The sequence below is a fragment of the Arachis ipaensis genome, chromosome B10 (genome assembly GCF_000816755.2).
Source record: "Arachis ipaensis cultivar K30076 chromosome B10, Araip1.1, whole genome shotgun sequence".
Lineage (NCBI taxonomy): Eukaryota > Viridiplantae > Streptophyta > Magnoliopsida > Fabales > Fabaceae > Arachis > Arachis ipaensis.
Genome location: NC_029794.2, coordinates 66944180 through 66955032, shown reverse-complemented (window position 1 = coordinate 66955032; position 10853 = coordinate 66944180). Strand labels below are relative to the sequence as shown.

The 10853-nt window shown below is 38.4% G+C and overlaps 1 long non-coding RNA gene across 1 annotated transcript; it reads left to right on the top strand.

Annotated features, from left to right (window-relative positions):
• LOC107621727 lies at positions 1118-4202 on the top strand. Its single transcript, XR_001615910.2, has 4 exons — positions 1118-1245; positions 1356-1449; positions 1590-1725; positions 4144-4202. It is a non-coding gene; the product is annotated as an uncharacterized LOC107621727 (long non-coding RNA).

Genomic DNA, 10853 nt, shown 5'->3' with positions numbered 1-10853 from the left:
AACAAACTTGATTTATACATATAATCAAACTTTACAAATAACATTTCAAATTTATAATCATAACACACATATACAAATGTACACTTGCTATCATAGTTGTAAAAATCGAACCGGATCGACCGGTTCGAGCAAAAAACTAATAAACCGGATTCTAATTCAGTTCGGTTTACTCCTTGAACCGTTTAAGGAAGAAAACCGGTATGATCCAGTAAGAATCGGTGCAAACCGGTCTAACCAAACCGGTTTGCGTGAAAACTTTTTTAAAAATGTCTCCACTAGGTCTCGAACAAGCAACCTCCAAATTATTTTTTAAAATGTCTCCACCAGGTCTCGAACCAAGAACCTTGGAGCAAAAGCAACCTCCACTTGCCTCTCAACCATTGCACTTCTAATTATTATATTTGACAAATACTAATTATATAGTATACAAAAAATATCTAATTTAATTTAATTTTTGTTTTTTCTATTTTTCAAATTAATTATATTTTAATTACATACCATTATTAATATAAATATAAATTTCACTAAAAATTTATTAATTTACTTGATCTATTTTAATGCTAGTATTGTGATTAAGGTTATTTGTTTTGATATTAGTGTTAAAATCTATTGATATTATAATTAGATGATATTATAACTAATCTATTAAGAGTAATTGTTCGGTTGCTCGGGTACCGGACAGGTCAGAGTGAAGCTTCAGTTGGTGAGACGAAGAATCGCCTGGTTCCGGGTTACTGGGTTGGAGGTGGAGTAGCTGACGTTCCGAGCTATTCGTGTGGAGAAGGGGGTATCACCTGCAAAGACACTCCGATGTTCTAGTCAGTCAGGTGTGCAAGCGAAAAAGGTATAAAGTGACGTGTGTCGTACCTTGGGGGAGGGGTAGGACCCTCCCCATATATACTGTGTCAGAAGTGGATCCCGTAAGAACAGATCCACCTTCCTCGAACTTTCCTCTTACAGTTGTAGTGATGAGCTGCCAATGACGCGTGTCCGGGTCGGTGGTTGAGTGGCTCGTACCCGACCGTTCGAGTCGGGTGGTCTATGGGTCGTCAGAAGAACGAACCTGGAAGGAGAAGGACGAGGTCCGTTCTCGCACCGTCCTGCTCCGCCGCCGCCGCTGCCATCGATTGTGGTCACACCGTTGCTGTTGCGCCCTGTTTTTGTTGATAGAGCCACTGTTGAGAGTCTGTCGTCAGAGAAGCATCGTCGGCGTTGCTGCTGCAAACTATTTCAGCTACTGCCCTGGTATTGCTCGGTCACCACAGCCTCCTTTGTCCTTGTCTCTGAATTCTGTACCATTCACGACCTATTTTGATTATTGTTATTCTTGCTTGCCGCTTCTGCCTCCGTCGAAGGGAGTGAGAACGCCGTCGAACAGAATGTGAGAAGGGAGAGGAGTTGTGTTCTTTAGCTGTCGCCGTCGTTGCCGAAACCAAGACAAATTTACCGGTAACTCTGCTGTATCCATTCTTGAATTTGCGCTACTTCCATTTTGTTCCTTAGTCTTTTTCTGTTCTGGTAAGGAAAACCCATGTCTCTGTTTAACACTCCTGCTCTGCCTTCTCTGTTTGCTGATGGAACTATCATAGGAGATAGTGTTGATGATAATAAAGAACTGTTAGAGTTGCTGCTGCTGCTGCTAGTTTGGTTCGAGTCTGTTGCTGCTACAAACTAAAACAAAAGAGGGGTTTGCTGCGCTTAATTATCGAATTTCGGCTAATCGTGGTAGGGGGTTTAATTTAAACGGTTTTAATTTAAGAATGCCGACAAAGTTTATTGGATAACTGCAAATAGGTATAATAGTTGTGAGTGATTGATTGATTATATGAATGTTGAATTGTGGCTGAGATTGTGATTGGAATGATTGAGATTTTGGTTGGAACTTTGATTGAATTCGTTGATTTTGTGAAATTGATCATGCGTGGTTTATGAATTGTTTGATGAGGGATTGTTGTGAATTCTGTATTTTGATGGATCAAATTGAAATTTTTGTTATTAAACTGGTTATATGATTATTGTAATGGACTTAGTTGGTGATTGATTGGAATTGGGTTTAGAGAATATTTGGAGGAATGAATCTTGAAATGTTGAATTGATTGTTGAGAATCTGAGTATTGAAATTAAATGGAAACTTTGGAAGTAAATCGGATATTCAACAGTAATCGAAATGATAAGAGAGTAAAAGCTAAGTAAACTAGGATGAAATTCGTTGTTGGAATTTAATTTTGAGAAGTTTGAATTAACTGGAGAATTAGTTGTGATTTTCAAAATTAAACTGAAAAATCTGATTTCCTGCATTATCTTTAAATGAAATCGGTAACTTTGAAATGCTATAACTAATTCCGTGATGATCAGAATTGCATGAGACCAAGTCTGGATTAAGCTTGGGTATATAAGGAGCTGGACTGGGGAATTTAAGACATTTTTGTTAAGTATATGATTTATGGTGAATTTTTGAGTTATGGTTGTGGAATCTGATTTTTACTGCAGAATTTTTAGAACAGCAGTAACTTGTTGGCTCTGCTGTGAGTGTTTCGAATTGAATTTTGAAATGGAACCAATTTTAAATGAAACTTTAGTCCTATTATTTTAATGCCGTAAAATTTCAGAACGGTTGGACTTGTAGTTTTAAAGATATGAATTTTTGAAAGATGATGCATTATGCAGTAAAAGCCAGATTCTGTTTCCTTAAATCAGTAACTTTGAGAGTTTATAACTTTGGATTCTGGATAGATATTGAGATCGAACCAATTGGAGGTGAAATTTAAGTATGTTTATCATATGTGATTTAAATTTCAGGGCTGTCAATGTTTTAATGAGTAAGTTATGGGATTTGGAAGAGGATATGTTCATTAACTTTTAAAACAGAATTCTGCAGAAAATTACTCAACTTCTAAGTTATATAACTCCTTCATTAAAAACGATATTGATCTGGAACTTATTGGAAAAGAAACCTGGATGAGTGAAGTCGAACCACATTAATTTTTAAGGTCGTTGAATTTAACTTGGATTTTATATTGAATTTTGAATATCACATGCTGCTGTTTTCTGATTTTAAGACACTGCAGAGCAGTCACGGTTTTGCTTCTATTCCCGAAGTTAGAATAAGCAAAAAATTATGATTTTTCATTTAATAGAAATCTTAATCCGAGACGGTCGTATGGATATAAAGTTTGTGTAATTCCGAATTCATTTGATATTTTAAAAACAAAATTGAAATTAGGCTGCCAATGTTGTTTTGGTAACTACCCTGGGTATAGGGTTTAAAAATTGATTTTTACACTATTATCAAGTATTTTGAGAATATATTGTTGTGGTACTTGCTGATAAAAGGTTGGTGAAATGTTGAGAAAGAGGAAACCCGTATGGGTGGCTAAGTTATATTTTTAGAGGAGGTTATGTTCGAATTTTTATAAAAGTATAAGGTTGTAATTAAAACGAATATTTAAGACTTGTTTAAAGACGATAATTTTGCTGATTCTTTTGAGAAAAGATTATTTGGTTTATGAGGTTGTTGGCAAGGGCGTGGAAAGAAGGTTAACATCCTCTATTGATTTAGTTGGTTGAACTTGCACAAATTACTACTGTAGAGTGATGTTATTGAACCTGTTTTCTGATGCAATCTCTTTTAATGGAATCAATTGTTTGATTTTTGGTCAGTGTTAAATAGTCAATTATTGTACTCTCTTTTTTCAACGTCTCTTATCAATTATTTAGCTATTTGTTGGCTCATGCTATTTTCGACTCACCCTGTTCTCTTCTGTTGAGAGGAGCTGAAAATGAATCCTGTTTGTGTTTCTTGGTAAAGTTTCTACTTTAATTTCTCATCTTGCTTTCTTCTATTTGATTCTGTCGTTTATCTTGATTAATTTTTTTTGCATGCAAACAAGAATCACATGATGTTGTGTAGTGTAGTGCAGTGCCTTTGATTTTGACTGCTGTTGGATTCTTTATAATTATAAAAATTCTTTTCTTTTATTTTTTGTTGAATTTCTTGCTACTTCTTTGGCGATCATCTTCTATAAATCCATTTATGGAATTTTTCATCATGGGTTAGTTTGGCTTATAGTTCTATGACCTCATGTATGGACACAAAATTTTTCATTTTTCTATTGATTCATGTTACTTTTCCGTAATCTGCAGAACTGATGAGGTAATCAACACTCAATTGATGGTTTCTTGGTAAATTCTCCAAAAATGGGTCAAGTATTTTTCTCCATATTTCAGCTAGAAACAAAGAGGTTGTTATGGCTTATTGGCATTACATTTGCAGTATGTAAATTAAATTATTAGTTTTATTATAGAATTGTAATTTTTTTAATTATAATTATAGCATGTAAAGAATTTATGTAAATCAATAAAAAAATCAATTCTTTTTATATTTTCTTATTTTCTCCCTTCAAAAGCGTGGCTATGTCTCCTATTGGCACGCTTTCGAAGTGTAGCTAACACTAACTCAATTGGCACGTTTCTAAAAAAGCGTGGTGAAAAGATATCGCTTTACTTTTTGTATATTTGGAATGCTTTAAAAGCATAGCAAAACTCAGTTTTTTTGGTAGTGCGAGATACTTATCGATTTGTTACTAGATTAAAAGGAATTTGCGATGACATTTTGCGATAGTATTACAACTAATTGACTACAGATTATTTCCTAGCAAATTAGCGACTATTTCATAACTTTACTTTCTCATTTCGAATAGCTTTGGTTTAGCGACAAAATTCCTACAAATTTGATTAAGAATTTTTAAAGATTAGCTATAAATTTGCTACAAAATGTGACAGATTTGCGATCATATTAGCGGACAACTTGCGACGAGTTAGGTTCGGAAAAATTCCTCTCGAATTAGCGTCAACTAGTCATTCCATTTTGTCTACGAAGTTAGCTTGCATTTAGCGATGAGTCCGCTGCAGTAGAGTTTGTCGCTAATTAGCGACTACCATTTAGTCTATTTCTTCTATGGAATTAGCTATTACTTTAGTGATGGATTTGTGACTATCTATTCGGTAGCAAAAAAACTTTCCGATGAATTAGCGACTGTTGTGTTTGCCTCACTGATTTGCGACTTGTAATCAGCGAGGAAAGCATTAGTAGCTAGGCGGTAGCTAATCCGTCACAAATTATATTTTGCGTCGGATTAGCGACGATTTTACGACTCTTTTTGTGGTAGCCAATCGGCCATATTCTTGTAGTGAATGTTAGCTTGACTAAACTAATCACCCACTAAAGTTGCTTGATCCATCAATCCCTGTGGGATCGACCTCACTCCCGTGAGTTTTATTACTTGATGCGACCCGGTGCACTTGCCGGTTAGATTTGGGTGTTTTGGAGAAATTTGTTTTTCCACAGAAATATCCCATCAGCGATCCAGTATTTGATCAATGAATGGAAGTGGGTAGTGATCCTTACAGGTAGCTTCGTTGAGACGCCTGTAATCAATGCAGACTCTCCAAGCATTCTGAACTCTAGTTGCTATGAGCTCTCCATGCTCATTCTTCACGGTAGTGACTCCGGACTTCTTGGGCACCACTTGTACTGGGCTTACCTATTCACTGTCTGAAATGGGATATATGATACCGGCTTCCAATAATCTGGTCACTTCCTTTTTGACAACTTCCAAGATGGTGGGATTCAATCTTCTCTGGGGTTGACGGACAGGTCTTGCTCCCTCTTCTAAAAATATTCTGTGCTCGCATACTTGAGGGTCGATTCCCACTATGTCTGCCAAACTCCACCCAATTGCTTTCTTATGCTTCCTCAGCACATCAAGTAATTGCTCTTCTTGTTGAGAAGTCAGTTCTCTTGCAATAATAACCGGAAGCTTCTGCTCATCCTCAAGGTAAGCATATTTGAGATGTGGAGGGAGAGGTTTCAATTCTAACTTTTGATCATGGGTAGGCTCTGGATTATCTGGGGCTTGCGAAAATGGCGAAGTGTCCTCATTGTCAGTTAAGAGGGTCCCCACACTTGGATCTTGTCCATTGTGCCTCTCTTCAAACTCTTCTTTTTGAACTTCAGCCACACTCTCGTCTATGACATCACACTGGAAGATAGAACGATCTTCTGAATATTTCTACCATTTTAGGATCAGGTTGCAGCTGCTTCCTGGGCTTCCTTGCAAGTTGTGGAAATGGAATGGGAGTAGTGTTTTCTGTGGTGCCTGTGCCTTTTGGTGCTTCTTCCTATGGTTGAGCTATCTCTTCTTCAGCCATGTCTTGTATATCCTCTATCTCTTCAACATCTTCGATTTCCACCACCTCCTTAGCTGAGGCGTATTCTGGTGAGCTTGGTTCCTCCTGATTCCTCTCCTGCAGTGTGGTTCCGGACCTCAGGGTGATGGCATTAATGCCTCCCTTCGGATTGGGTAATGGTTGAGAGGGGTTTCCAGTGGTGCTTGAAGGTTGGTTACTGGAATTTTGTGCTGAACCAAGTTGTGTCAATAAAGCTTATAGAGTAGAGGTGAAACCATTCAGACTGGCGTTAATATTGTTCACGATGGTATTTTCCATAGCCAGTTGTCTTTTCTCAAAAGCTTGTAATAAATCTTCATTAGAAGATACAGAAGAATGAGTAAACTGAGAGATTTGCTGTTGATTGTTCGGTGGTCCTTGGTTTTGCCTCAGGTGAGGTGCTCGGTAAGGTTGATTTTGCTGCCTGTTGTTGTTATTATTCCACCTCTGATTTCCCTGATTATCTCTGCCTCCCCTATTGTTGTTGTCCCTCTAATTCTGGTTTGAATTGTCCTGCCATCCATGGTTATTATTTCCACTTTGATTGTACCCTTGGTTGGGGCGGTCATAGAAGTTGTGAGTGGATGCCACCATGTTGTCTTCTTGTTGGAACTGCGGGCATTCATCAGTGTAGTGGCTGTAATCAGCACAAATTCCGCAAATCCTTTGTGGAACTAGTTGTTGGTTTTGCTGCGGTTGAGTTTGCTGAGCTTGTTGATTCAACTGCATTTGCTTCAGCAGGTTGGTCATCTCACAGATGCTTCGATTTAGAGTGGCAGTTTCTATGCCAGAAGATACTTCTGCAACGGCTTTTGAACGACCTTGCTTCTGTCTGTGGTTCCGAGTAGATTCAGCTAAATCACTGATCAATTGCCAAGCTTCATCAGTGGTCTTGTACTTCTTCATAGACCCATTGCTGGCACTTTCCAATGTGGTCTTATCTTGGGGCCTCATACCTTGTGTGATATAGCTGAGTAGCACGATCTTGTCAATCATGTGGTAGGGGCATGCTTCCAGAAGATTATTGAAGCGCTCCCAGTATTCAAAGAGAGTCTCATTGTCATCCTGAACAATTGTAGAGATATCCTTCCTCAGTTTATCAGTAACTTCAGATGGAAAGAATTTCTCCAGAAACTCCTTTCTGAGTGTATCCCAGTTGGATACATTTGCTAGAGGTTGAGTATAGTACCACTCTCTTGCTTTTCCCTCAAGAGAGGACGGAAAAACTTTCAGCAGAATTGAAGCTTCATCAGTGCCATCATGCCTGACAGTAGAACAGGCTGCCTGGAAATCTCTCAAGTGCTTGATAGGCTCTTGAGCAGGTAGGCCATGAAACTTGGGCATCAAATTCAGCAGTGCGGTCTTTATTTCAAAATCGGTAGCTACCGCTGGATGATGCACTTGAAACGATTGCATTGTAAAATCAGGAGCTCCTTCCTCCTGAATGGTAACTCTTCTAGCTGCCATGTTTTCTGCGCGTAAAACAACCGAATCAGTAGAACGGGGGCTGGTTTCTTCCTCAAATTAACTTTCAGATCCGCCTTTAGAGCGGGCTAACCTACGCTGTTCTCGCCTTATTCGTGAAATTGTTCCTTCAATTTAAGGATCGAATATTAGCAAGCGCGGATCAGGAAGTGAACGTGTCATTTGACGGAAGAAACATGCAGCTCATAGTAGCAAAATTAAATAAAATGCAAATAAATAAATTCTAATTAATAAAATTAGCACTCTATTGCAACTCCCCAGCAACGGCGCCAAAAATTGATGGCTTTTCATATGTACTCGAGAGCATGTGTTAATGTCATCTACATTTTACTGTGCATCATTCACCCTCTTTTCCGTTTCCTTCCTTGCTGTATCTCTCTTTGCATTTAATTTTCTTTCTCTTCCCTTCTTTTAGGATGGCCACCAAGAAAGGAAAGGAGAAAGCAACTTCCAGACCACCAACAAGAAGGGGAACTAAAAAAGCATTAGTGGCAGAGCCTTCTTCAACCGCAGTCAAGCCCTCAACAAAACGAGTCAATGATTTAGATTTAATATGCAGAAACAACACACATATTCATTCAGTAGTTTTAGATCTAGTTTTTTCACTCTCTTAGGTTTTTCTCTCTAGTTTTTAGGATTTTAATTTTCAATTGATCTTAGCATTGGAACATTGAGAAGAGTTATTTCCTCATCAAGACTTCATCATTCTAGTTTGTTCTCTTAACTTGGTTTTATTCTTCCATGTTCTTTGTTATGTTCAATTTTGTCATTCAGATACTTTTATGATTAATTAATGCAAGGATTATTTCTCTTTAATTCAATTTCAATTCCAATAATCATGTCTTCTTTTAATTCCCTTTTATGTGTCATGGATTCTTTATTTACAATGCGTGAGTAGTTTCATTACTTGATAGGGAGTTGATTAAAAGGAACTCTTGAGTTGGAAGGATCGAAGGAGAAATTTATAGTTGGGTTAAATGTTGGATTGCTATCCTGTCACCAACACCAATCCCTTTGAACTAAGTGGGTTGTAACTCGTGAATAGATTTGGCAGTCCAACTTGTTTGACTTTCCCTTACCTAGTAAAGGATAACCAAACAGAGTAACCGTTAATTATAAATTAATCTTAAAAAAATCACTCCATCAATGATTGAGATTCTAACTGATCAATTCCCAGTCAAGGCTTTTATTTATATTATTTAAAATTCCTCAATTTAAATTCCAATTTACTTAGCTCAACTTCTTGGAACATCTGATTAATAAAACAGCACACTTTTCTGCAACTCGTTGGGAGACGACCTGGGACTTAAAACTCCCAGTAATTTTAATTTAAACTCTCTGTGACATATTTCTAAATTGATAGGCAGATTTTCGGTGAGTTAAGAACTATACTCGCAACGTAACCATTTTAATAAATTTTTAATTCACCAGCTTCTGCTTCCCATCAATTTTTGGCGCCGTTGCCGGGGAGTTGCAATAGAGTGCTAATTTTATTAATTAGAATTTATTTATTTGCCATTTATTTAATTTTGCTACTATGAGCTGCATGTTTCTTCCATCGAATGACACGTTCACTTCCTGATCCGCGCTTGCTAATATTCGATCCTGAAATTGAAAGAACAATTTCACGAATAAGGCGAGAACAGCGTAGGTTAGCCCGCTCTGAAGGCGGATCTGAAAGTGAATTTGAGGAAGAAACCAGCCCCCGTTCTACTGATTTGGTTGTTTTACGCACAGAAAACATGGCAGCTAGAAGAGTTACCATTCAGGAGGAAGGAGCTCCTGACTTTACAATGCAACCGTTTCAAGCGCATCATCCAGCGGTAGCTACCGATTTTGAAATAAAGACCGCACGGCTGAATTTGATGCCCAAGTTTCATGGCCTACCTGCTCAAGAGCCTATCAAGCACTTGAGAGATTTCCAGGCAGCCTGTTCTACTGTCAGGCGTGATGGCACTGATGAAACTTTAATTCTGCTGAAAGCTTTTCCGTTCTCTCTTGAGGGAAAAGCAAGAGAGTGGTACTACACTCAACCTCTAGCAAATGTATCCAACTGGGATACACTCAAAAAGTAGTTTCTGGAGAAATTCTTTCCATCTAAAGTTACTGATAAACTAAGGAAGGATATTTCTACAATTGTTCAGGATGACAATGAGACTCTCTTTGAATACTGGGAGCGCTTCAATAATCTTCTGGAAGCATGCCCCCACCACATGATTGACAAGATCGTGCTACTCAGCTATATCACACAAGGTATGAGGCCCCAAGATAAGACCACATTGGAAAGTGCCAGCAATGGGTCTATGAAGAAGTACAAGACCACTGATGAAGCTTGGCAATTGATCAGTGATTTAGCTGAATCTACTCGGAACCACAGACAGAAGCAAGGTCATTCAAAAGCCGTTGCAGAAGTATCTTCTGGCATAGAGACTGCTGCTCTAAATCGAAGCATCTGTGAGAAGACCAACCTGCTGAAGCAAATGCAGTTGAATCAACAAGCTCAGTAAACTCAATCGCAGCAAAACCAACAACTAGTTCCACAAAGAATTTGCGGAATTTGTGCTGATTACAGCCACTACACTGATGAATGCCCGCAGCTCCAACAAGAGGACAACATGGTGGCATCCACTCACAACTTCTATGACCGCCCCAACCAAGGGTACAATCAAAGTGGAAATAATAACCATGGATGGCAGGACAATTCAAACCAGAATTGGAGGGACAACAATAATAGTGGAGGCAGAGATAATCAGGGAAATCAGAGGTGGAATAATAACAACAACAGGCAGCAAAATCAACCTTACCGAGCACCTCACCGGAGGCAAAACCAAGGACCACCGAACAATCAGCAGCAAACCTCTTAGTTTACTCATTCTTCTGTATCTTCTAATGAAGATTTATTACAAGCTTTTGAGAAAAGACAACTGGCCATGGAAAATACCATCGTGAACAATATTAACGCCAATCTGAATGGTTTCACCTCTACTCTACAAGCTTTATTGACACAACTTGGTTCAGCACAAAATTCCAGTAACCAACCTTAAAGCACCACTGGAATCCCCTCTCAACCATTACCCAATCTGAAGGGAGGCATTAATGCCATCACCCTGAGGTCCGGAACCACACTGCAGGAGAGGAAT